We start from the raw sequence: 10,934 nt of genomic DNA on the forward strand, positions 1-10,934 counted from the left end.
GTCAAGATCATTGAAATCACTATCCAACTAATCTCTATAATATTCCTTTCAAAATAATAGAAACAAATAACCTTAGCCCCTTCTTTGTCCCGTTGACCAGACCAAACCTCTTTTGATCTCAATACTAGATCACCAATTCTGCATCCAAATAATCCCTTGGATTGCTTACATGCATTTACGAACTTCACATATCACTTGTACAATTTACACTTTCACTCTTGCTTTCATCAAATGCACACTTCATCAAAAGGAAAATAACCTTCCTTTATACCATATTCTCAAAATAATTGCTTGAGTTAGCTTTGAGATTTCCCAATCAACTATAATAGGACCTCATTAAGATATTACAAAACATTACATCTTTTCACAATTACAAGTCACTGTCACCTCATAGTCTTTACAACTTCTCACATGTACGATGACTAACCTTGCACACTTGCTAATGTCTTCATCAAACTCTCTGCTATCATTGTCTAACAACACTCATCATGATTATTTCCTAGTTAGAAACTTTAATCCAAACATTAGAAACCATTTATCAGGTACTTTGTCTATTCACCATCTTCTATAATTCATGAATAGATTTTGCATGTCTTTGACTCTTTGCACGTGCACTTGTCCACTTTGTTAGGATATAAAGTAGAACATTTTCAAAATTGTGCCTGAACTGATAACTAATAAATAGTCTATATGACTTTGTTCTCTATTTGCTACTCTACCAGTCTTTGCAGAAATAATACTATGTTAACATCAATGACAAACATAGTCATGAGTGCAACATGTGAATCATGTTATCTATCTATCCAATGCTTAGGATACTGCCCCAAAGAAATACCATAAGAATTCATACTACAAATCTCCTCCTTTGGAATTGATGGCAACATAGATGAAAAAACATCTACGTTCCAAGAATACTAGATCCAAATCTACTATTGTTGTTGTTGTTCTCTTCTTTTCAAATCCTCTTAATCAATAAAATATAAAACTCACTGGAACGTTGCTCTATCTGTTCTTTCCCATTCTTCGGATCGACATCAATTGTTCACACTCTAACTCTTAGGAACAACTCTCATTCTTACATGGATGCTCATCTATTTTCACACTTCTCCCCCAATGATATGACTCAATGTTTCTTCACATTAATAATCTTTCTCATTCATTATGTTAGAGAGCTTATATGCTCCATCTACAATACTTCTCCCCCACATATAAGATATTTTTATCATGTATACTTCTCCCCCATTAACATCAATGACAAAAAATTTATTATGCCAATCATCTACTCATAGTGTTCAATTAGCTAAGGTGTCCAAAAATAGCATTCAATAACAACTACCAAGATTCCTTGATGACTCTTCTCATCACATATAATCCCCCATCCATGAAGCATTAGAACTTAGTCCAAATAAATAATAGTGCTCCGTACCACTAGACTGATGCATTATCTACATCATTTACTCAAAAGTAGGCAGTGACATAACCACAAGCATACTTCACAAATACTCAAAAGTATCTTTAGGAAAAGGCTTTGTAAATATATCTGCAATCTGCTCTTTTGTACTCACATATTCTAATTTGGTCTCTTTTTATGTTAATTTTTCTCTCATAACATGATACTTAATAGATATGTGCTTAGTCTTAGAATGCAACACAAGATTCTTAGACATACTCAGTATACTTGTGTTACCACAATGTATGATAACATGCTATAATAGTTATATCCCACTATTCTTCAGCATCTTCTTCATCCACATGAATTGATTACCGTTGGTGCTCTTTCTATTATTCATATTGCCTATCCAATCCACATCAATATATGCACACAAAGTAAAATCACTTGATTTTTCATACCACAAACTAAATATAGGTGTACCCTTCAAATATATGAATATTCTTTTTACTGCTGCATAATGTGCTTCTCTAGGATCAACTTAAAATCTTTCCACTATCCCAAGTACATTTACTATATCTATTCTAGTGTGAGTCAAATATTGCAAACCTCTAATCATAGATCTATACTTCTTCTAATCAATTGTAGGCATCTCATCTATGCTAGACAACTTGCAACCAATTATCATAGGTGTACCAATCGGCTTGCAACTTTCCAAGCCAAATATTTTCAACAAGTATTTCAAATACTTAGCTTGTGATAAGAAAATACCATCACTATTTTGTAAAATTTGTAGACCCAAGAAAAATTTCATCTCACCAATCATACTCATCTCAAATTCATTCTTCATTTCATTAGAAAATCTATCACTTGCTTCATCAGTACCTCCAAAGATTATTTCATCCACAAATATTACAATGATAAAAAATTCATTCTCAATTTCTTTCAAATACAAATTACTATCTATCATACCTTTAGCTAATCCTAATTTTGCCAAATATGTGTCCAATCTTGCATACCAGGTTCTAGGTGCCTGCTTTAGACCATACAACACTTTCTTCAAACTGCATACCATGTCTTTTCTTCTATCAAAGGAAAACCTTCAGGCTACTCAATGCAAAAAATTTCTTTAAGTTCTCCATTTAGAAATGTTGACTTTTCATCCATCTAATACACTTCAAATTTCTTAGTTACTACATAAGCCAAGAACATTCTTACTGCTTGAAGTCTGGCAACAGGGGAATTTGCCTCTTCATAATATATGCCTTCTTGCTTCTTTGCATACGAATCTTTCTTTATTCCTCATGACCTCACCTTATTCATTCATCTTATTTCTAAAAACCCATTTAGTTCCTATAAAATTCTTGTCTTTAAGTATAGGAACCAATTCCCATGTCTCATTTTTCACAATATGATTTTGTTCTTCTTTCATTGCTTGAATCCAGTGATCATCTTTGCATGCCTCATCTGAACCCTTTGGTTCAACTTGAGAAATTAGACACAATTTTTCATGTACTTTGTTTCTTCTCATAACTCCTTTGTATTTGCTTCCAATAATCTTATTAGCATGATGATTCTTTGTCAAATTCTTGTTTGGTGTAGGTGTTGTTGTTTCAACTCTTACTTCTTCTCTAGGTTCAGATGTTTGTTCAACAACTTGAACATCATTCGAGAAACCATTATTAGTCTTAAAGAAAATTTCAATATTCTCTCAAATAGGTTTACAATTATCTTCTTCTTCATCAAAATTATAATCCAGCATTCTTTCTTTAACTTCAAATTTATGATTGTTAGGATTAACCATAGACAAAAATAATAGTTCATGTGTATATAACTAATATCATAAAATAATAAATCGCACAGAAGAGAACACAAGACACAAAGATTTAACATGGTTCAACCAATACCTAAGCTACGTCCACCAACATCAAGTCCAATAATATTAGTATCTAGTGATTACAATCTATACACTATGAAATCTCTAACCCTTATTCATTTTATACAAGATTTTTTTTGCTTACAAAATTAGGGCTAGAACAAGTTGTCCAATAGAAAAATAGCAGTCAACATCTTTTACAATAATCTGGGGGGAAATTGTGCTAAATAAACCTCCAAGTCTGATTAGGCTCCACATCACAAAAATCTCCCACTTGGAGACTAAAAAAACTCCACAATAATAACCTCTCATTTGGAGACTAGTCATAGCACTACTAAACCTATAGCTTCCACCAGAATATCAAACCATCCTAGACTGTGTTGGTCTTTTATTTTGTTATGTCTAGAAGACAAACCAAACCGAAAGAGGAGTTCAACTTCTCCCTTTTTGCTACCTTGGTAACCATATCTATTGGAATATCATCTATATGTATCTTCTCCATCAAAAACTTTCCATCATCCAAAATTAATGGAATGAAATGGTACCACAACTGTGTGTGTTTTGTCTTTGAATGTAGAGCGGAATTCTTCGCAAGATGAATGGAATGTTGGCTATATATAAACAAATAATTATCCCTTTATGAGTGTCCCAATTCTTCCATGAAGAACTAAAGCCATATCATCTCCTTGATTGCCTCTATTGCAACAACATACTCTGCCTCTGTAGTGGATAAAGCATTAACCTTCTACAACTAAGAAATTCAACTCACTGTAGTCCCACCTATAGTAAATACATACTACCAAATCTAAGTCAACATAGCCCTATAAATTAGTAGTAAATCCCACAAAATGTAAACACTTACTGGATGTTCCTCTCAAATATCTGAGAATCCATTTAACTACATCCCAATGCTCAATCCTTGGATGACTCATATATCTACTAACAACTCCCACTGCAAGTGTAATATCTAGCCTAGTACATACCATAGCATACATCAAACTTCCTATAGTTGAAGCATAGTGTACCTTGGAAAATTTTCCTTCTGTTTCCTATGTCTTTGGACACATCTCCTTAGTCAACTTCAAAGGACTAATTAAGGGTGTGTTGATAGCTTTGGCATTCTCCATAGAGAAACTTTGCAACACCTTCTCAATATAATCAGCCTAAGATAATGTTAATTTTCTTCTTTCTATCTTTATAAATCTTCATACCAAGGATTTTTTTTTCTGCCCCTAAATCCTTCATAGCAAATAAATGTGCTAACTATTCTTTTAACTCCTTAATGTGATCCATATTAGACCCATTTACAAGCATATCATCAACATATAAACATAAAATAAGGTATCTGTCATCATCCAAACTTTTAAAATAAACAAAATTATCTTAATGACACCTACTATATCAATTCTCATGCATAAAACTGTCAAATTTTAAATACCATTGCTGGGGTGCTTGCTTCAAGCCATATAAACTTTTCTGCAATCTACACACTGAGTTCTCCTTACCATGTAGAGCATCCTAAAAAATACATTAATAATAGGATCCTTTTTTATCCTTTCATCATCAACTCAATAATTTCATTATATAGAGGCATCTTACGAGGTAAAACACAACATGTTTTAATACAAAAATAACAACCCTTCTCCACTTTTATATCTTGATTTCTATATCTAATTCCATTACTCATAACTTATGTTCAAAATGTCTTCTTACAAAACCCTCTAGTGGAATTCTTCCAAATTAGACTTATTAAAATATTTCCAAATATAATTAAAATTAAATACACTAATTAAAAATTATGTTGCCTGCACATAGACCCATTTTCTCTATCATAAACTAGAAGTAAAACATATAACCCTGCCTAGGGCATCTAATATCTTTCGCAAAAAAAAATTCAAATCATACCAAACCAATTCCACATCATCCATTTTTTAGTCTAGTTTCCAAATATATAATACATTAATTTCTCTAGTACATAAATCATTATATAATCACAAATCTATGTGTGCAACACCATTGAAGGAATTTAAAAACTAGTTTTCACTCAAATCTTCATAACTTTCACAATTCTATAGAAAAATGTCTCAACTAAAAAGAAAATGAAATTTGATTCACATTTATTTCCATTTAACCCATTTAGAATTATTTAGCAATACATATGTTTCCATACCAATTGTTTCAAAATGACTATTTGCAAGAGTTCTCAAATCTGAAAACAACAACTTTCACCAAAATGATCATGACTTCCTCAAGGCTAAATGAAACTACCCCATACCAAAGAGAGAAGAAAGATAATTCATACAACTATCAAAATATATATATTTTAAGGGTTTTCAGGCTATAAATGACCGTACAAGGCCTAGAACCAACACAAATCCAAAAAATAATCAAAATAGCAATAGTAGAAAACACCAAAATTGCTCCAAAATGATTCTTTTTTCTCCTTATTCTCATTAATTTATTTTCAATTACCATTAAATTTATTTTATAGGATTTTTTATAGTTGAGAAATTTTGAACCAAATTGTTACATTCTTTAACCATTTTTTGCACTTTTTGCAAAGTTTTAAAATTGCAACATTTAAGCAACTTTGACATTATAGAAATTTTGACCTCAAAAATTTGTTCCAACCTTACAAACATGTCATAATGGAATAGTAATCACCATCTACAATAATTTTACCCTTCCTTGGGTTTATAAACAAATTGTGAGCTCTTGACCAATTCATGATTTTACTAGGACAACTAGGACAAATTGACAACCTTTATAATTTATGACAAAATGGCTTCATAGCCTTTACATCTTGACCCAATACAACATAAATGACTCAAATGGATTTAAATATCTCAAATAATTAATCTTAACCTTCTCATGTTATTTTACTTTAGGTGCTCCTACACCATACTTCCAACCTTAAAAAGTTTCCAAGTCTCTTGGAAACTTGGAACCAATTACCTGCAAAAAAAAAAAAATCAGACCAAAAATCTTCACCTTTTTCTTCACTCAACTTATTTTCCTCTTCATACCTCTATCACCATCATATATTCCTTCAAGGATATAGGGATGCCCTCATAATCACCTTCTCAAATACTCCTATTAGTGGAGCATTAATGGTTGCAACTTCCACAGTGCCTTATTAGTCAGAGATCCACATTTACTATGTTGTTTCAAACTCACAAAAACCAACTCTTCGTGTGTCTCACCTGGGAGTCCTCCTCTTTGCCTCTCTCCCTAGTCTCTTGGAATCCACTAGACCTTCCCATGGCCCTTGAAAGAACTTCCATACCTTTCAACACAACAACATAACATCTTCCTTTTGTAGCAAGATGGATGATCACCTAAAACCAAAAACTCATCAACAAATCAAAACCAAATCTTCAAGGTCCTAGTGTGGATTGCCTCCCTCGCTACTCTACCCACACACTCAATATCTTCAAGCTCTTATACAATCTGATGTAGAGCATCCTAAAAACTAAATAAATAATAAGATCCTTTCTAATCCTTTCATCATAAACTCAATAATTTGATTATATAGAGGCATCTTACTAGGTAAAATACATGTTTTAAATACAAAAAAACAACCCTTCTCCATTTGCATATCCTAAGTTCTATATTTGATTCCATTACTCATAACTTCTATTCTGAATGTCTTGTTGCAAAAAACTTTTGTGGAATTGTTCCAAATTAGACTTATTAAAACATATCCAAATATTAGTACAATTCAATACACTAATCACAAATTATGTTGTTTTCTCTGAGACCCATTTTCTCTGTCATAAACCATAAGTAAAACATATAATCTTGCTTAGGGAATCCAATATCTTTCACAACACAAATTTAGATGACACCAAACCAATTCCACATTATCCATTTCTGAGTCTATTTTCCAAATATGTAAGACATTATTTTATACAATACATAAATTATAATATAAACATAAATCTTTGTGTACGACTCCATTAAAGGCATTTAAAAACCAATTTTCATTCAAATCTTCATAACTTTCACAGTTCTGCACAAACACATCTCACCCAAAAAGTAAATGAAAGGTTATTCACATATATTTCAAATTAATATATTTAGAGTTCTATAACAATCCATATGTGTCCATACCAAATGTTGGAACATGATTGTTTGCAAGAGTTCTCAAATCTAAAAACAACTTTCACCAAAATGATCATTACTTCCTCAAGACTAAATGAAATTACTCCAAACCAAAGAGAGGAGAAAGATAATTCATACCACTATTAGAATATATAGATTATACAAGGTTTCTAGGTCGTACATGATCGTACAAGGCCTAGAACCAACACAAATCCAAAAAACTAATCAAAATAGCAATAGTAGTAAACACCAAAATTTTTCTAAAATGATTCTTTATTCTTCTTATTCTCATTAATTTATTTCGAATGACCATTAAATTGATTTTATAGGATTTTTTATAGTTGAGAACTTCCCAACCAACTTGTTACATTCTTTAACCCTTTTTTGCACTTTTTGTAAAGTTTTGAAGTTACAACATTTAAGCAACTTTTACATTTTAGAAATTTTGACCTTAGAAATTTGTTCCAACCTCACAAACATGTCATAATGGAATAGTAATCACCATTTACAATAATTTTACCCTTCCTTGGGTTTACAAACAAATTTTGACCTCTTGACCAATTCATGACTTTACTAGGACAACTAGGGCAAATTGACAACTTTTACAATTTATGACAAATTGGCTTCATAGCCTTTACATCTTGACCCAATACAACATAAATGATTCAAATAGATTTAAATATCTCAAATAAAGAATATTAACCTTCTCATGTTCTTGTACTTTAGGTGCTCCTACACCACCTTAACTTGGACCTCAAATCCCTGTGGTTGTGCCATATATATCTCTTCATCCAAATCACCATGAAGAAAAGTTGTTTTAACATCAAGTTGGTCTAAATGCAAATCTTCAGTAGCCACAATTTTTAAGAACATTATGAATAGAAGTCATTTTAATAATAGGAGATAAAATCTCATCAAAATTAATGCCCTTTTTCTATGCAAATTCTTTTACAACTAACCTGACTTTAAATCTTTTCTTACCTCCATCTTCTTCTTTCAACCTGTAAACCAATTTATTTTGTATAACCCTTTTACCTGCAGGCAACTTGCATAATTCCCATGTCTGGATTTTTTAGCAAAGAGTCCATTTCTTCTTTCATTGCAGACTCCCACTGAATCTTTGTATCTGCCTACATAGCTTCATCATAACATTTAGATTCACCAGCATGAGTAAGTAAAATAAAATACAAAGAAGGAGAAAATATTTTTGGAAGTCGACTTAGCCTTGTTGATCATCTAACATTCACTAGGGTGTGTGGCATTTAGTATTGTCATTTTTGTAGATCATGAGGAACTATTGGAACATCATCTTTTAGAGTATCATCCAATGCTACATAATCATTTTCTTTCTTCTCATGTTGTTGCAACAAATCTTCAAACAATGTTTTTTCATTGAATATGACATCCCTACTTCTTACAATGTTATGATTTTCAAAATCTCAAAGCCTATAACCAAATTCAGCAATGTCATATCCAACAAATACACATTTCTTTGACTTAGCTCTTAGCTTGGTTCTATTTTTAGAATCTATATGTGCAAATGCTTCACAACCAAAAGTTTTGAGAAAAGAATAACTCACCTTCTTACCAGCCCATGCTTCCTTTAGAATACCACAACCCAAAGGAGTAGAGGAACCTCTATTAATCAAATATATAATAGTATTGACAACCTCCACCCACATGTTTAAGGGCATCCCAACATGCAACCTCATACTCCTTACATGCTCCATTATTGTCATGTTCATGCATTTAGCCACTCCATTTTTCAGTGGAGTCCTTGGAATAGTTTTCTATCCATGAATATCATTAATGGAGTAATAATCTTCAAATTCTTTGCTACAATACTCACCACCATTATCAGATCTGAGACATTTTAGCATGTTACCAGTCTCATTCTCAACCAAGCATTTCCATTTCTTAAAATTTACAAATACATCATATTTTCTATCTTTGGAAATAAACCCATACTTTTCTAGTTGCATCATCAATAAATGTAACATAATAATGAGATTCGCTAAAAGAAGATACCTGAGCTGGTCCTTATACATCTATATGCACAAGCTCTAATTTCTCATTTTTCTTTTCCTTCCCACTCTTTACAAAACTTACTCTTTTTTTCGATACAAACAACTTTCACATAAATCCATATTAACACATTTCAGACCTAGTTAAACTTTCTTTTAATGAAATAATTTCATACTTTTCTCACTCATGTACCCAAATCTGTAGTGTCATAGTGTTGTATCAAATTCTACAACAACTATTTGTTCTCCCTGATCAAGTGCAGCAACTATTCTTGAACATTTATTTTTCTCTAAAACAATCAAAGTAGAAGGAATAATATGACCTATACAAAGATATAAGGTGCCTACTTTCACACCTTTTGCTACTATAAGGGAACTTTTTGAAACCTTCCAATTTTTATCATTAAAAGTAGCTACACAACCCTCATCACCAAGTTACCTTACTGAAATTAAATTCCTACTCAGCTTTGGAACATGTCTAACCTCATGTAGTAGCCAATGATTCCCATTCTGCAACTTAATCTTAACTTTTCTCTTTCTAACAATCTAACAAGGTTCATTATCCCCCAAATAAACAAGCCCAAAATCACCTTGGAAATAATCAATAAAATAACATATATGGGTTGTAGTATGAAATGAATTACTAGAATCTAAAACCCATGAATCATCAACACTTTCTAAAAAGAAGAAGAAAAGCATCCTCTTCAGATTTGATACTTACCAAATTTTCCTCCTTGTTCCCTTCCAGTTTATCTCCTTCATTGTTCTTTCAAGTCTAGCAATCTTTCTTCTTATGCCTTGGTTTTTCACAATACCAACAATCTCTCAGTCCTCTAGATTGAGATCTCTTTCCCTTTGACTTTCCTCTTGATTTTCCATGATTTCCAGAATTATTTCCTCTCTTACTTGTTCTGCCTCTACTTTGTTTGTTCAAAGCACTTCCTAATGTATATCCACTTGAGGTTTTCCTATGAGTTTCCTCCCTCATAAAAACACCAATCACATCATCAAATTTTAGGGTATTAGATCAAAAAATGAAATCACTCACAAACATTACCAAACCATTCTAACTTTCAAGCAAAAAACAAAAAATCAAGAGTGCCCTAATTTCTTCATCAAAATTAACATTCATAGAAGATAATTGACTAGTAATAATATTAAACTCATTTAAATGATCTACAACATATCCAGCTTTTGCCATCTTCATATTAAATAAATACTTCATGAGAAATGCCTTATTTGAAGTAGAGGACCTTTCATACAATTTCATTAGAGTTTGCATCAACTCTTTTGTCGTCTTCACTTTTGTAATGTTAAATTTCACTGATGGTACCAAGCATAATCGAATACTTCCAAGTGCCTTTTTGTCTAAAATCTTCCAGTCCTCGTCTATCATAGTTCCCCATTTCTTTATTTTTCCTTTCAATGGCTTTCATAAATCCTTTTGATAAAGATAATCCTCCATTTGCATTTTCCATAACTGAAAGTTCTGTTCATTACCTTAAAAAAAAAAAAAAATAGTCTTGCTAAAAAAATGATG

This window comes from Cupressus sempervirens, chromosome 2 (genome assembly GCF_028749045.1).
Source record: "Cupressus sempervirens isolate cs-2001-9-10 chromosome 2, ASM2874904v1, whole genome shotgun sequence".
NCBI lineage: Eukaryota > Viridiplantae > Streptophyta > Pinopsida > Cupressales > Cupressaceae > Cupressus > Cupressus sempervirens.